General features: G+C 45.5%; 1 protein-coding gene across 1 annotated transcript in view; it reads right to left on the bottom strand.

The window, feature by feature from the left end:
- The window catches only part of CD80 (CD80 molecule), a 76,239-nt gene extending 59,827 nt beyond the window's left edge, over positions 1–16,412 (bottom strand). The window contains exon 1 of the mRNA XM_069760394.1: positions 16,170–16,412. The gene's annotated coding sequence lies outside the window, so the exon portion shown is untranslated. The remainder of the gene's footprint in view (positions 1–16,169) is intronic.
- Positions 16,413–18,216: the final 1,804 nt, after the last annotated feature.

Below are 18,216 nucleotides of genomic sequence, written 5' to 3'. Positions count from 1 at the left end.
TCTGTCCCCGACGCTGTGCTTCTCGGCCCTGCGCTTAGTAACCCGATGTTTACCCTGGTTACCAGTGAAGACATCGCTGAATCAGCGTCACACACGCCGATTCAGCGATGTCTGCGGGGAGTCCAGCGACGAAATAAAGTTCTGGACTTTCTGCAGCGACCAACGATGTCACAGCAGGATCCTGATCGCTGCTGCGTGTCAAACACAACGATATCGCTAGCCAGGACGCTGCAACGTCACGGATCGCTAGCGATATCGTTCAGTGTGAAGGTACCTTTAGTCATTGAAGCTATATTTAAGTAGGTGAGTGTTAGTATCTCTGCTCAACAAGGGGCTGATCCCAAGAGTGGTAGGACGATAAGCCACATGTTCAGTGTGCTTTGAAGGACAAGGATCTGCAGCTGCAGCTGGATCCTGGTATCATGTATGTGGATCGCCCCCAGACACAGGGCCACGCGTTCTCGGTACCGGGCCTCTCTGGTTCGGTTCTGAGGCTGTCACGGTGGCTAGACCCGGTCCGCGACCCTGCTAAGGGGGGTCCGATAAAGGGAATACAGTCTATCAGGGATTCGTGACGCCACCTGTCATGATCCCAATGGCAGGGAATCACAAAAGGACAAGCACAGACACAATACGAACTCTAGGGAGATGGAACCTAAGCTGACCGCGACCCTGAACCTAAACACACAACTAACAGTAGCTGGGGAACGTGCCTACGATGATCCTAGACGTCTCGCACCAGCCGAAGCTCTAACTTCCCCTATTAGAAGAAACACAGACCTCTCTTGCCTCCAGAGAAATACCCCACAGAAATAGCAGCCCCCCACATATAATGACGGTGAAATGAGAGGAAAGCACAAACGTAGTATGAAAACAGTTTCAGCAAAATGAGGCCCGCTAAAGCTAGATAGCAGAGGATACAAAAGAGAACTGCGCGGTCAGCTAAAAACCCTTCAAAAAACCATCCTGTAATTACTTGAACTCATGTTCCAACTCATGGACCATGAAGAGTAATTACAGCCCACTAGAGCAACCAGCAGCAAGAATCATATATCTGCAAGCTGGACAAGACAAAAAATAAACAAAACGTGAAACAGGAAAAAACAGAACTTAGCTTGTCCTGAAGATTACTGAAGCCAGTAGCAGAGGAAACAAGACACACTGATTACATTGATAGCCGGCGGGGAAATGACAAGAAAGCCAGGTTACATAGGAAACTCCCATATCCTGATGGAACAGGTGGAACCCAGAGACCGCAGAAAACACAAGTCACCCAGTACCATCAATAACCACCAGAGGGAGCCCAAAACCAGAACTCACAACAGTACCCCCCCCTTGAGGAGGGGTCACCGAACCCTCACGAGAACCACCAGGGCGACCAGGATGAGCCCTATGAAAGGCGCGGACCAAATCATCAGCATGAACATCAGAGGCAACCACCCAGGAATTATCCTCCTGACCATAACCCTTCCACTTGACCAAATACTGGAGTTTCCGTCTGGAAACACGAGAATCCAAGATCTTCTCCACAACATACTCCAATTCTCCCTCCACCAGCACCGGAGCAGGAGGCTCAAGCGAAGGAACAACAGGTACCTCATACTTCCGCAACAACGACCGATGGAACACATTATGAATAGCAAATGATGCCGGGAGATCCAAACGAAACGACACAGGGTTAAGGATTTCCAAGATCCTATAAGGACCGATGAACCGAGGCTTGAACTTAGGAGAAGAGACCTTCATAGGAACAAAACGAGAAGACAACCACACCAAGTCCCCAACACGAAGTCGAGGACCCACGCGGCGACGGCGATTAGCAAACTGCTGAGACTTCTCCTGGGACAACTTCAAATTGTCCACCACATGACTCCAAATCCGATGCAACCTATCCACCACCATGTCCACTCCAGGACAATCAGAAGGCTCCACCTGACCAGAGGAAAAACGAGGATGAAACCCCGAATTACAGAAGAAAGGAGAAACCAAGGTAGCAGAACTAGCCCGATTATTAAGGGCAAACTCGGCCAGCGGCAAAAAGGTAACCCAGTCATCCTGATCAGCAGAAACAAAACACCTCAAATAAGTTTCCAAGGTCTGATTACTTCGTTCCGTCTGGCCATTCGTCTGAGGATGGAATGCAGACGAAAAGGACAAATCAATGCCCATCTTAGCACAGAACGTCCGCCAAAATCTAGATACAAACTGGGATCCCCTGTCAGAAACGATGTTCTCCGGAATCCCATGCAAACGAACCACGTTCTGGAAAAACAGAGGGACCAACTCAGAGGAGGAAGGTAACTTAGGCAAGGGCACCAGATGAACCATTTTAGAAAAGCGATCACACACAACCCAGATGACGGACATTTTTTGAGAGACAGGAAGATCAGAAATAAAGTCCATGGAAATGTGCGTCCAAGGCCTCTTCGGGATAGGCAAAGGTGACAACAATCCACTGGCCCGAGAACAGCAAGGCTTAGCCCGAGCACAAACCTCACAAGACTGCACAAAAGAACGCACATCCCTCGACAAGGAAGGCCACCAAAAAGACCTGGCCACCAAGTCTCTAGTACCAAATATTCCAGGATGACCTGCCAACGCAGAAGAATGGACCTCGGAGATGACTCTACTGGTCCAATTATCCGGAACAAACAGTCTCTCAGGCGGACAACGATCAGGTTTATCCGCCTGAAACTCCTGCAAAGCACGTCGCAAGTCTGGGAAGACGGCCGACAAAATCACCCCATCCCTAAGGATACCAGTGGGCTCAGAATTTCCAGGGGAGTCAGGCACAAAACTCCTAGAAAGAGCATCCGCCTTCACATTCTTTGAACCTGGCAGGTACGAAACCACAAAATTAAAACGAGAGAAAAACAGTGACCAACGAGCCTGTCTAGGATTCAAACGCCTGGCAGACTCAAGGTAAATCAGATTTTTGTGATCAGTCAAGACCACCACACGATGTCTAGCACCCTCAAGCCAATGACGCCACTCCTCAAATGCCCACTTCATGGCCAAAAGTTCCCGATTACCAACATCATAATTCCGCTCAGCCGGCGAAAACTTTCTAGAAAACAACGCGCATGGCTTCATCACTGAGCCATCGGAGCTTCTCTGTGACAAAACCGCCCCCGCTCCAATCTCGGAAGCATCAACCTCAACCTGAAAAGGAAGCGAAACATCTGGCTGACGCAACACAGGAGCAGAAGAAAACCGGCGCTTAAGTTCCTGAAAGGCCTCCACAGCCGCAGGAGACCAATCCGCAACATCAGCACCCTTCTTAGTCAAATCCGTCAAAGGCTTAACAACACTAGAAAAATTAGTTATGAAACGACGATAGAAATTAGCAAAGCCCAAGAACTTCTGTAGACTCTTAAGAGATGTAGGCTGCGTCCAATGACAAATAGCCTGAACCTTGACGGGATCCATCTCAATAGTAGAAGGGGAAAAAATATACCCCAAGAAAGAAATCTTCTGGACTCCAAAGAGACACTTTGAGCCTTTTACAAACAAGGAATTGGCCCGCAGGACCTGAAACACCTTCCTGACCTGCTGAACATGGGACTCCCAGTCATCAGAAAAAACCAAAACATCATCCAAATACACAATCATAAATTTATCCAGATATTCACGGAAAATATCGTGCATAAAGGACTGGAAGACTGAAGGAGCATTAGAAAGTCCAAAAGGCATTACCAAATACTCAAAATGGCCCTCAGGCGTATTAAATGCGGTTTTCCACTCATCACCCTGCTTTATTCGTATAAGATTATACGCACCCCGAAGATCAACCTTAGTGAACCATTTAGCTCCCTTAATACGAGCAAACAAATCAGTCAACAATGGCAAAGGATACTGATATTTTACGGTAATCTTATTCAAAAGACGATAATCTATACAAGGCCTCAAGGAACCATCTTTTTTGGCCACGAAAAAAAAACCTGCTCCCAAAGGGGACGAAGATGGACGGATATGTCCCTTTTCCAAGGACTCCTTAACATAATCCCGCATAGCAGTATGCTCTGGTACTGACAGATTGAACAAACGACCTTTAGGAAATTTACTGCCAGGAATTAAATCTATAGCACAATCGCAATCCCTGTGAGGAGGAAGCGAACTGAGCTTAGGCTCCTCAAAAACATCCCAATAATCAGACAAAAACACAGGAACCTCAGAAGGAATAGATGAGGCGATAGAAATCGGAGGTGCATCATCATGAACCCCCTGACAACCCCAGCTTAACACAGACATTGTTTTCCAGTCAAGGACTGGATTATGAGTTTGTAACCATGGCAGACCAAGCACTAGAACATCATGCAAATTATACAGTACCAGGAAGCGAATCACCTCCTGATGAACGGGAGTCATACGCATGGTCACTTGTGTCCAGTACTGAGGTTTATTCATAGCCAAAGGTGTAGAGTCAATTCCCTTCAAAGGAATAGGGACTTCCAGAGGCTCCAGACTAAACCCACAGCGATTGGCAAATGACCAATCCATAAGACTCAGGGCAGTGCCTGAATCTACATAGGCATCGACGGAAATGGATGATAATGAACAAATCAGAGTCACAGACAGAATGAACTTAGACTGTAAAGTACTAATGGCAACAGACTTATCAACCTTTTTTGTGCGTTTAGAGCATGCTGATATAACATGAGCCGAATCACCACAATAAAAGCACAACCCATTTTTCCGCCTATAGTTTTGCCGTTCACTTCTGGACTGAATTCTATCACATTGCATTATCTCAGGTGACTGTTCAGAAGACCCCGCCAAATGATGCACAGGTTTGCGCTCCCGTAAACGCCGATCAATCTGAATAGCCATAGTCATAGACTCATTCAGACCTGTAGGCGCAGGGAACCCCACCATAACATCTTTAATGGCCTCAGAAAAGCCATCTCTGAATTTTGCAGCCAGAGCGCACTCATTCCACTGAGTAAGCACTGACCATTTCCGAAATTTCTGACAATATATTTCTGCTTCATCTTGCCCCTGAGAGAGAGCCAATAAAGCTTTTTCAGCCTGAATCTCTAGGTTAGGTTCCTCATAGAGCAAACCCAATGCCAGAAAAAACGCATCCACATTAAGCAACGCAGGATCCCCTGGTGCCAATGCAAATGCCCAATTCTGAGGGTCAACCCGCAGGAAAGATATAATAATCTTGACCTGCTGAGCAGGGTCTCCAGAGGAGCGAGATTTCAAAGAAAGAAACAACTTGCAATTGTTCCTAAAATTCAAAAAACTAGATCTATCTCCAGAAAAAAACTCTGGGACAGAAATTCTAGGTTCAGACATAGGAGCATGTACAACAAAATCTTGTATATTTTGAACCTTAGCAGCAAGATTGTTCAGGCTGGAAGCTAAACTCTGGACGTCCATGATAAACAGCTGAGGTCAGAGCCATTCAAGGATTAAGAGGAGGGAAAAAAAAAAAAAAACTTCCTCAGACTACTTTTCCTCCTACTTCAGCCAAAATGATTACCACTTTTGGGCCGGGTATACTGTCATGATCCCAATGGCAGGGAATCACAAAAGGACAAGCACAGACACAATACGAACTCTAGGGAGATGGAACCTAAGCTGACCGCGACCCTGAACCTAAACACACAACTAACAGTAGCTGGGGAACGTGCCTACGATGATCCTAGACGTCTCGCACCAGCCGAAGATCTAACTTCCCCTATTAGAAGAAACACAGACCTCTCTTGCCTCCAGAGAAATACCCCACAGAAATAGCAGCCCCCCACATATAATGACGGTGAAATGAGAGGAAAGCACATACGTAGTATGAAAACAGTTTCAGCAAAATGAGGCCCGCTAAAGCTAGATAGCAGAGGATACAAAAGAGAACTGCGCGGTCAGCTAAAAACCCTTCAAAAAACCATCCTGAAATTACTTGAACTCATGTTCCAACTCATGGACCATGAAGAGTAATTACAGCCCACTAGAGCAACCAGCAGCAAGAATCATATATCTGCAAGCTGGACAAGACAAAAAATAAACAAAACGTGAAACAGGAAAAAACAGAACTTAGCTTGTCCTGAAGATTACTGAAGCCAGTAGCAGAGGAAACAAGACACACTGATTACATTGATAGCCGGCGGGGAAATGACAAGAAAGCCAGGTTAAATAGGAAACTCCCATATCCTGATGGAACAGGTGGAACCCAGAGACCGCAGAAAACACAAGTCACCCAGTACCATCAATAACCACCAGAGGGAGCCCAAAAACAGAACTCACAACAGCCACCTGTGGTGTTCGGTCAGGGTGACCGATGCTGTTGTGGGGTCCGCTGGGGTGATGGAATGGCAGCTGGATGGTATACCTTCCCACAGGTGAAGTATGTCCCCAGGGCTTCCCAGTAAGGTGGATGGTGATGGTGTGAGGTGCAGACAATAACGAGGACACAAGGTTGCAGTCTCTTTACCTCTTTACTGAAGACTTCAGTATCCGCAATCCAGAGCACGTTCAACAGGGATATCTGAGACCGGCCGGTCCGATGGGCACATCCAGAATTCCCTTTACAGGTGGATATCGTTGCCTACCAATAGCGCCTGTGTGTTGTAGTCCTTCCCTGCTGAGCATTCGGAATAGTCCTCACAACTTCTGTTCTCGTTCGTTCGTTCTTTCTAATGTGTTCCAGATGTTTCTAGTTCTCCGTCCCCCAGGTTTGTCATGGCTAGGACGCACCCGTTTGACGGGAAGGCCTGGAGTTCTTCCGGGACCCTAGAGACGCTCCTCTCCCACTGTTGCCCCCTATGTCTTCGTAGGTGTTTAGGTGACACAGCCAACCTATAATTAACTGTCCTGCGGAGTTTGAAGTAAAGCGTAGAGTCAGTTACTTCCTCGGTGTTCCGGCCACCGTCTACGCGCCTCAGTAGGATGTTGCCTCGGTCTCACGGCACGACTCTTACTGGCTCTCCTTTGTGCTTGATCTCGTTTCTCACTGTTCCACAATATTCTTCGCTTCTTGTCTCTTTCTTAGGATACCGCCGCGGGGTGTGCAGGCGTGGTTCCGTAACGTTCTGTTCTGTTCGCTAGGCACCTGCCAGGTTCCCACACCTGACAGGGACCCCCTGTGTCTTCTCTCTGCAACACCCCCTGCCACGGGATGTTGCCTGAATCCAACCCAGTCAGCTTCTGACTAACTTCCTTTCCAACCCCTAGTTTTAACAATGTGAGGAGTGGCCCAATAAATAAAGCCTTTGGCTCCCCCTAGTGGCCAGAGTGTGAAGTGTAATGTGTGCTGGTGATACCTGGTCAGTAGAATTCCTTCAGTGCCATGAGACGTACCGTCACTCCCCTTAGTGGCAGAGTGTCATACTGCAACGACCAGATCTCTGGGGCGCTGCATATGGAGATTGGAGATCGTTTTACCAGATGGAATTGTGATGTCTCACAACCCTACTGGATTTAAGGACTGAAGCTAAACACTGTTGTTGTGTGGTGACTTGCGAAGAGCTAAGATCTTACCCTGAGGTGAGATCCCTGTGACCTTGTGTATTGTTAGAAGATGCCACGTGGGAATGTGTTGTGTCCCTCATTTGCTGGATCCATTGAATTCACCCAAGGACTATTTCTATTTCCCTGGTGTCGGATTGCCAGGTGGCGCCCCGGGATCTGCTCCCTTTCTGCGGACTCATTGTGGACTCGTTGTGGACTAATTACGGACGCTGCAGAATTACTTTCATTTGTGTTGTCCCAGTTCCCTGCTCCAATAAATCTTGTTGGATTGTTTATCTGCCTGGTGTCTCTTCCTGCTCTGTCACATACCCCCTCACAATGGCCAAAATACAATGTTCCCAGTCACAAGATCCCCTCCCCGGGGGCCCACTGCTCCCATATCAGGCGATACTTACTGTCTCCCAACTTTTGGTTGGCCTACAGATTTCGTATTTCTAGCCAGTATAGTCTGTAGTCACAGTCCAGACTCCTCCAGATGACAGATAACACAACCATAGCACATGTCTCCAGGACCAACAATCCTTGAGAAAGTTTGTGAAATCCAGAGGACTGATCCCTCAACCACAGCAGGAGGATCCAGCCCAATCTATAAAAAAAACTCCATAACCATCCATCCATCATAATTAAAGAAAATTTGGCAGCACTACCAAAAAAAAAAAAGCCGGGTACAATAAAACTTGTTGAGATGATGTCCAAACCTCCAAAATAGAAATCAGAAAAAAACAGGCAGCACTCCAAAAATTAAAGTGAAAAACCATGGCTTTACTGATCCATTAGCATAGCCCATCCATCAGCTGTTGTGGATGCTGTGAGCCTGGACTTTGGTGACTGCTCCCCTGGGTCAACAATCCCCATCCACACAATGGAACTATTGGCTGGAAGAACAATGGAATGATAGAGTTCCTTGGGTCTGGCCCTAGGCCGTGTTCACATTGCGTTAACAGCAGCCCGTTCAATACATACGTTAACGGGCTGCTGTTAACGCAAGTGCCGATGTGTCATCACGCTAGCACAGATAGAGCTGGCAGATTCTCTATCTGCACTAGCGGTGACGGACCCAGAAAGCCCGCGTCCCAGGGTCCGTCACTCAATGACGGCACATCGCTAGCGCACGCCCATTGTGCGCTAGCGATGTGTCCGACATAGGACATAATGGCGGCGTTAACGGACTGCGTTACACCGTGTTATGCTGCAGTGTAATGTAGTCCGTCTAACGGACGCCACAGACGCAGTGTGAACCTTAGGTATACATAAGATCTAGCCTGCATGTCTTCCTCTACTCACTGAATGGAAACATTGATTCCAGAGGATGAACTGACCAGCAAGCAAATCACTAATAAAACACAACAATGTCAACATAACCGGTGATCCATGCTGGAAAAGTCTTCATCCCGTAGAGCAGTGAACTCCACTCTACATCTATTTATCCTATAGTCTTTAGTAAGTGGCCATATCCTCACAACCGCCATCTTAGATGTTTGTGATGGCAATAACAATGGATGCTTTCAACATGTGCCTTCCTAATAATGATTCCACCATTCCACATATCCTTGCAGGGTCACATCCAGCCATATAATACAGAGGAAGGGCGGAGAATATCTGATTTACACACGTGATATTAGATGGAGGAGTATCTGTATTACACGTGATATTACACAGGGAGTGTCTCTATTACACGTCTGATATTACACGGGGGGAGTGTCTGTATTACACTTGTGATATTACACGGGGGGAGTGTGTGTATTACACTTGTGATATTACACGGGGGGAGTGTGTGTATTACAGCTATGATATTACACGGGGGGAGTGTCTGTATTACACTTGTGATATTACTCGGGGGGAGTGTCTGTATTACACTTGTGATATTACACGGGGGGAGTGTCTGTATTACACTTGTGATTTCACACGGGGGGAGTGTGTGTATTACACTTGTGATATTACACGGGGGAGTGTGTGTATTACAGCTATGATATTACACGGGGGGAGTGTCTGTATTACACTTGTGATATTACTGGGGGGGAGTGTGTGTATTACACGTGGGATATTACACAGAAAGTGTCTGTATTACAGCTATGATATTACATGGGGGAGTGTCTTTATTACACGTGTGATATTACACAGAGGGGTGTCTGTATTACACGGGGGAGTGTCTGTATTACATGGGTGATATTACATGGGGGAGTGTCTTTATTACACGTGTGATATTACACAGAGGGGTGTCTGTATTGCATGTTTGATATTACATGGGGCAGTGTCTGTATTCAGGCTTGGATTGGCCCATAGGGGAACAGGGGAATCCCTGGTGGGTCCCGTACAGATCTGGGCCCCCAACACATCTGTATGGGCAGTACTTGTCATAATTCACTTGATTTACTCTGTACAGAAAAAAGCAGCATCTCATCATTCATTAACCAATCTACCCAGTTTATTATTATTTAGAGATATAGGTAAATTTGTGAAAGAGTGTAGTGTAATATTTGTATGCAGGTGAAAAGTGGGCCCCCCCAAAGTCAATGTTACTGGTGGGCACTTGGTACCCCAGTCCGACACGGTCTGTATTACACGTGTGATATTATACGGGGGAGTGTCTGTATTACACATGTGATATTACACGGGGCAGTGTCTGTATTATATGAGTGATAGTACAGAGGGGAGTGTCTGTATTACATGTGTGATATTACGCAGAGGGGTGTCTGTATTACACATGTGATATTACACGGGGGAGTGTCTGTATTTCACGAGTGATATTACACGGGGCAGTGTCTGTATCACACATGTGATATTACACGGGGGAGTGTCTGTATTACACATGTGATATTACACAGAGGGGTGTCTGTATTACACGTGTGATATTACACGGGGGAGTGTCTGTATTACACATGTGATATTACACGGGGCAGTGTCTGTATTATATGAGTGATAGTACAGAGGGGAGTGTCTGTATTACATGTGTGATATTACGCAGAGGGGTGTCTGTATTACACATGTGATATTACACGGGGGAGTGTCTGTATTTCACGAGTGATATTACACGGGGCAGTGTCTGTATCACACATGTGATATTACACGGGGGAGTGTCTGTATTACACGAGTGATATTACACAGGGGAGTGTCTGTATTACACATGTGATATTACACAGGGGAGTGTCTGTATTACACATGTGATATTACACGGGGCAGTGTCTGTATTATATGAGTGATAGTACAGAGGGGAGTGTCTGTATTATACGTGTGATATTACACAGGGGAGTGTCTGTTTTACATGTCTGATATTACGCAGAGGGGTGTCTGTATTACATGTGTGATATTACACAGGGGAGTGTCTGTATTTCACGAGTGATATTACATGTGGAGTGTCTGTATTACATGTGTCATATTACACAGGGGAGTGTCTGTATTACACATGTGATATTATACGGGGCAGTGTCTGTATTACACGTGTGCTATTACACAGGGAAGTGTCTGTATTACACATGTGATATTACACAGAGGGGTGTCTGTATTACACATGTGATATTAGACGGGGCAGTGTCTGTATTACACGTGTGCTATTACACGGGGAAGTGTCTGTATTACACATGTGATATTACACAGAGGGGTGTCTGTATTACACATGTGATATTACACGGGGGAGTGTCTGTATTGCACATGTGATATTACACAGAGGGGTGTCTGTATTACACATGTGATATTACACGGGGCAGTGTCTGTATTACACATGTGATATTACACAGGGGAGTGTCTGTATTACATGTGTGATATTACACAGAGGGGTGTCTGTATTACACGTGTGATATTACACAGGGGAGTGTCTGTATTTCACGAGTGATATTACATGGGGGAGTGTCTGTATTACACGTGTGATATTACAACGAGGGGTGTCTGTATTACTCATGTGACATTAAACGGGGGAGTGTCTGTATTACACGAGTGATATTACACAGAGGGGTGTGACGATAATGTAAAACTGACAAATGATTTTCTTTCTTAAATTCACATGCATTCTAGAACTTTCTACACCTTCAAAGCTGCACTGAGGCCGCCCTTCCCCCTGGCAACATACTTTTCCCCCTAGGTCCTTCACTCGTTTCATTCCCCCCTCCTGTCGGAATGTTAATTTTAGCCCCGAGCTGGCTTTGTTCACAAGAAACATGTGCTTTCCTTTGTTGATATGGGAGATAGTAAAAAGGGCATAATTCGGGCCCCATCAATGATAGGAAAAATATGGATGCATATTAAGAATGTGATTTAATAGAGCTTCACAATGGAGCCTCCTGCTGGAGTCTAACTCCAACAGAACCTGAGAAATAGATTTCTCCCAAACAAAGCGGAATAGCCAGATCACGTTTGGATTCAATAGAGAGCCAATTTTAATACCAGATGAATGAGGTGTGTGTTAGGATTCTGAGATGTGCTCGATCGAAGATACGAGAATTATAAGAATTGTGGTTAGAATTGGTAAGTCTGAGGAGAGGGGAGAGTCCAGGGAAACCAGCCTCTTTAGTGATGTCACAAGGCTGCAGTTATAAGTTCCTGCACTTCACCCAGCCTTCAGTTTTGCCTGGGATCTCACTATAGAAAGACTATCTCATGAATTGGGATATTTGGCTCCACCTACCAGCATGGTTTTACCTGAAATTATCTGAGCACATGTAAGTGTTACTTTCTGTTTTAATTCATGTTATTTTATAATTGCTTTGTACATACTTTACTTTGTCTCATATTGTAACATCTTTATATACCTTTTATAAACACTGCCTGTTCTTTTTTTACAGAGTAAAATATTTAAATTACTAGTTTCATTCTCCTGCTCTAAAGCGTACCCTATGCCTTCTGAAGGGAATTACGCTACTGTTTTGGGTTAGCTTCGGACCCGTTAATCGAAGCTGGTAGCGGCATACCTTGTCCTGTGCAATTGGGAATCTGTGTAGCGATGGCGGCATTGATAATTATTGTTCCTGCCTGAGTGGGAGTAGTTATATAGCCCTCGCTGCAATGTGCCCAATAGCTAGTACATAGCAGGCAGCCTTTCTGGCGACTAATTACCCTAGGTGCAGTACCTAATCTGACCTGAAGGTAAGGGGGCGCCAGAGAGCTGAAAATTTTCAAGCGGAACTGTAAAGCGGGATATACCTAAATCCCTGCAGTTCGTGTTATATTGCAGAGCAGTGGGATAACTAAAATAAGCCCCTGCGGTAAATTGAGAGGTCAATAGCCTTATTTGTGCTTTCATCACATTGGAGCAGTGGAGGGGTAACTAAGATAAACCCCCCTGCACATGTGATAGCCGGGTGCTGGCCAAAGATCACCCCGATCGTGATGTATTGTTGACAGTTACGGTGTGAACTGTGACAAGGGGTGTCTGTATTACACATGTGATATTACATAGGGGAGTGTCTCTATGGCACGTGTGGTATTACACGATGGGAATGTCTGTATTACACGTGTGATATTACACAAGGCAGTGTCTGTATTACACGTGTGATATTACACGGGGGAGTGTCTGTATTACACGAGTGATATTACACAGAGGATGTCTGTATCCATACTTTGTCCCTGTTGGAATTAGAAGCTCCTGCTTATGGTGGCTGATAGATACGGCGATGGAGATTCACAAAATGGACTTATTATTTTCCTAGCCAAAATCGTTGGCCCAATATCTCATTATAACAGGACAAAGAACAGCATGTCTTGAGAGGGATATCAGACCAGTTCTAGCTGGCACAACTGTCCACTGCAGCTATAGCGGTCATAAAAATTCTTCTGGGAGGCGCATGAGGGGTTTGGGATCTACACATACACATCTCCACAAATAGAAACACACAGAGAAGGGTTTTTTTTAGCCCACAGTATGGTGCTAACAGGCAAAGCTACAAAATCATATTACATTTTGTACATTATCGTGACAGTGTCTGTATTACACGAGTGATATTACACAGAGGGGTGTCTGTATTACACAAGTGATATTACACAGAGGAGTGTGTGTATTACATGTATGATATTACACAGAGGGGAGTGTCTGTGTTACACATGTAATATTAAATGGGGGAGTGTCTGTATTACACGATTAATATTACACAGAGGGGTGTCTGTATTACACATGTGATCTTACACAGAGGAGTGTCTGTATTACACGTGTGATATTACATGGGGGAGTATCTGTATTACACTTGTGATAATAATAATAATAATAATTTTTATTTATATAGCGCCAACATATTCCGCAGCACTTTACAAATTATAGAGGGGACTTGTACAGACAATAGACATTACAGCATAACAGAAATACAGTTCAAAACAGATACCAGGAGGAATGAGGGCCCTGCTGCTCGCAAGCTACAAACTATGGGGAAAAGGGGAGACACGAGAGGTGGATGGTAACAATTGCTATAGTTATTCGGACCAGCTATAGTGTAAGGCTCAGGTGTTCATGTAAAGCTGCATGAACCAGTTATCAGCCTAAGTATGTAGCAGTACAGACACAGAGGGCTAATACTGCATAAAGTGAATGAGAACATGTGAGGAACCTGTTTTTTTTTTTTTTATATAAATATGATATTTATATTGTGATATTGCATGGCTGAGTGTCTGTATTACACGTGTGATATTACACATAGGCCAGTAAGTCTAACCTCTATTGTTGGTAAAATATTTGAAGGGTTTCTGAGGGATGTTATTCTGGATTATCTCAATGAGAATAACTGTTTAACTCCATATCAGCATGGGTTTATGAGAAATCGCTCCTGTCAAACCAATCTAATCAGTTTTTATGAAGAGGTAAGCTATAGACTGGACCACGGTGAGTCATTGGACGTGGTATATCTCGATTTTTCCAAAGCGTTTGATACCGTGCCGCACAAGAGGTTGGTACACAAAATGAGAATGCTTGGTCTGGGGGAAAATGTGTGTAAATGGGTTAGTAACTGGCTTAGTGATAGAAAGCAGAGGGTGGTTATAAATGGTATAGTCTCTAACTGGGTCGCTGTGACCAGTGGGGTACCGCAGGGGTCGGTATTGGGACCTGTTCTCTTCAACATATTCATTAATGATCTGGTAGAAGGTTTACACAGTAAAATATCGATATTTGCAGATGATACAAAACTATGTAAAGCAGTTAATACAAGAGAAGATAGTATTCTGCTACAGATGGATCTGGATAAGTTGGAAACTTGGGCTGAAAGGTGGCAGATGAGGTTTAACAATGATAAATGTAAGGTTATACACATGGGAAGAAGGAATCAATATCACCATTACACACTGAACGGGAAACCACTGGGTAAATCTGACAGGGAGAAGGACTTGGGGATCCTAGTTAATGATAAACTTACCTGGAGCAGCCAGTGCCAGGCAGCAGCTGCCAAGGCAATCAGGATCATGGGGTGCATTAAAAGAGGTCTGGATACACATGATGAGAGCATTATACTGCCTCTGCACAAATCCCTAGTTAGACCGCACATGGAGTACTGTGTCCAGTTTTGGGCACCGGTGCTCAGGAAGGATATAATGGAACTAGAGAGAGTACAAAGGAGGGCAACAAAATTAATAAAGGGGATGGGAGAACTACAATACCCAGATAGATTAGCGAAATTAGGATTATTTAGTCTAGAAAAAAGACGACTGAGGGGCGATCTAATAACCATGTATAAGTATATAAGGGGACAATACAAATATCTCGCTGAGGATCTGTTTATACCAAGGAAGGTGACGGGCACAAGGGGGCATTCTTTGCGTCTGGAGGAGAGAAGGTTTTTCCACCAACATAGAAGAGGATTCTTTACTGTTAGGGCGGTGAGAATCTGGAATTGCTTGCCTGAGGAGGTGGTGATGGCGAACTCAGTCGAGGGGTTCAAGAGAGGCCTGGATGTCTTCCTGGAGCAGAACAATATTGTATCATACAATTATTAGGTTCTGTAGAAGGACGTAGATCTGGGGATTTATTATGATGGAATATAGGCTGAACTGGATGGACAAATGTCTTTTTTCGGCCTTACTAACTATGTTACTATGTTACACAGAGGGGTATCTGTATTACACGTTTGATATTACACAGAGTTACACGTGTGATATTACACAGGAGGGTGTCTGTATTACACATGTTATATTACACAGGAGGGTGTCTGTATTACACGTGTGATATTACATGGGGGAATGTCTGTATTACACGTTTGATATTACACAGAGTTACACATGTGATATTACACAGGAGGGTGTCTGTATTACACGTGTGATATTACATGGGGGAATGTTTGTATTACACGTTTGATATTACACAGAGTTACACATGTGATATTACACAGGAGGGTCTCTGTATTACACATGCGATATTACACGGGGGAGTGTCTGTATTACACGTGTGATATTACACAGAGGGGTGTCTGTATTACACATGCGATATTACACGGGGGAGTGTCTGTATTACACGTGTGATATTACACAGAGGGGTGTCTGGCTAACAGTGCTGAACTGAGAGCTCAGACTCCTAGAGCTCCCAGTCCCAACATGACCGATTAACCCCTGTTCTGCCAATAGAAAGAAATAAACGCCATGTAAAACAAAGGTGAACTGCTTCTCTTCAGTGCAGGAGCAGGAGCATTCAGACGCTGCCTTCTTCTGGCTCCTCTCTGGGCACAATCCCTATACACATAATGGACACATATCATGTGTTACTGCACCGTCACACAATAGCCCCAGATCCTTACCTGCCCCGCTTGACGTCCTCGCTGACTAAACTTCAGGTCTTTTCTATTTAAATCGTTTCTACAGACTGAATCAGAATGAGGAAGATCGGGGAGTCCAAGCGGAAACAGAAGGCGTGAGGCTCTGCTCCATCACACATATCACATCACCAAAATGTATGACTACAGCAGTAATGGGGCTGCAGGATTCTCCGCACACCACGACTTCCTCTCAGATGTGTCTAATATGTCTGGTGCCAAAGTCTCTGGGCCGGAACAGTTCCTAAAATTATTCAGAGGTTCCTTATTAATTATAATAGAGAGCTGCCCCACAAGCCTCATAGGGAAGGGGCTTCTGTGTCCCCCCAGCTCCCGATGAACCCACATGTCTCCAGGGTGGTAACTGAAGCAGTGTCTTGTACTTGGTCCAGCTCCGAAATGTGTTGAGAATAAACCGCAATCTAAATCCTCTACAACATCATCTGGATTCAAGAACTACATAAGCAACGCAGACTACAACTCCTATCCTCCCACTACATGCCACGTATGACTGGATCTCCCTATATGAGGGTTCAGCAGAAGCTGTAAATCCTTGATTCCTTAGGCTTCATTCACATTTCCGTCGGTACGGGGCCGTCGCCATGCGTCAGGCCGATGGACGTTGTGAATTTTTTGTACAACGTGGGCAGCGGATGCAGTTTTTCGATGCATCCGCTGCCCATTCTGCAGTCCGGGGAGGAGGGGGCAGAGTTTTGGCCGCGCATGCGTGGTCGAAAATGTTGCACGCGACGGACAAAAAACGTTCATTTCAATGTTTTTTTGTGACGACGGTCCGCCAAAACACGATGGATCAGTCGCACGACGGATGCGACATGTGGCAATCCTTCGCGATCCATCGCTAATACAAGTCTATGGGCAAAAACGCATCCTGCAGGCACATTTGCAGGATACGTTTTTTGCCCAAAACGACGGATTGCGACGGATGCCAAACGACGGAAGTGTGAAAGAGGCCTTAGCTGTGGGTCTAAAAATAGATATAGAAGGTGTAAAAGGATCAGTTGGGGTATAGATAAAGGAGATGTAGAGGGAGATGTCTGGTTGAAGATTTAGGAGGTGTAGAGGGAGCAGTCAGGGTCTAGATATAGGGAGTGTAGCTACAGTATAGAAGGTGTAGAGCGAGCAGTCGGGGTGTAGATATAGGAGGTGTAGAGGGAGCAGTCAGGGTGTAGATATAGGAGGTGTAGAGGGAGCAGTCGGGTTGTACATATAGAAGGTGTAGAGGGAGCAGTCGGGGTGTAGATATAGGAGGTGTAGAGGGAGCAGTCGAGGTGGAGATATAGGAAGTGTAGAGGGATCAGTCGGGGTGTAGATATAGGAGGTGTAGAGGGAGCAGTCGGGGTGTAGATATAGGAGGTGTAGAGGGAGCAGTCAGGGTGTAGATATAGGAGGTGTAGAGGGAGTAGTCGTGTGTAGATATAGGAGGTGTAGAGGGAGTAGTCGGGGTGTAGATATAGGAGGTGTAGAGGGATCAGTCGGGGTGTAGATATAAGATGTGTAGAGGGAGCAGTCGGGGTGTACATATAAGGTGTGTAGAGGGAGCAGTCGGGGTGTAGATATAGGAGGTGTAGAGGGAGCAGTCGGGGTGTAGATATAGGAGGTGTAGAGGGAGCAGTCGGGGTGTAGATATAGGAGGTGTAGAGGGAGCAGTCGGGGTGTAGATATAGGAGGTGTAGAGGGAGCAGTCGGGGTGTAGATATAGGAGGTGTAGAGGGAGCAGTCATGGTGCAGATATAGGAGGTGTAGAGGGATCAGTCGGGGAGTAGATATAGGATTTGTAGAGGGAGCAGTCGGGGTGTAGATATAGGAGATGTAGAGGGAGCAGTCAAGGGTGTAGATATAGGAGATGTAGAGGGAGCAGTCGGGGTGTAGATAAAGGAGATGTAGAGGGAGCAGTCGGGGTGTAGATATAGGAGGTGTAGAGGGAGTAGTCAGGGTGTAGATATAGGAGGTGTAGAGGGATCAGTCGGGGTGTAGATATAAGATGTGTAGAGGGAGCAGTCGGGGTGTACAT

Source organism: Ranitomeya imitator, chromosome 3 (assembly GCF_032444005.1).
Source record: "Ranitomeya imitator isolate aRanImi1 chromosome 3, aRanImi1.pri, whole genome shotgun sequence".
NCBI classification, from domain to species: Eukaryota; Metazoa; Chordata; class Amphibia; order Anura; family Dendrobatidae; genus Ranitomeya; species Ranitomeya imitator.
The sequence above is the reverse complement of the archived record's forward strand: the minus strand, read 5'-3'. Positions and strand labels throughout refer to the sequence as shown.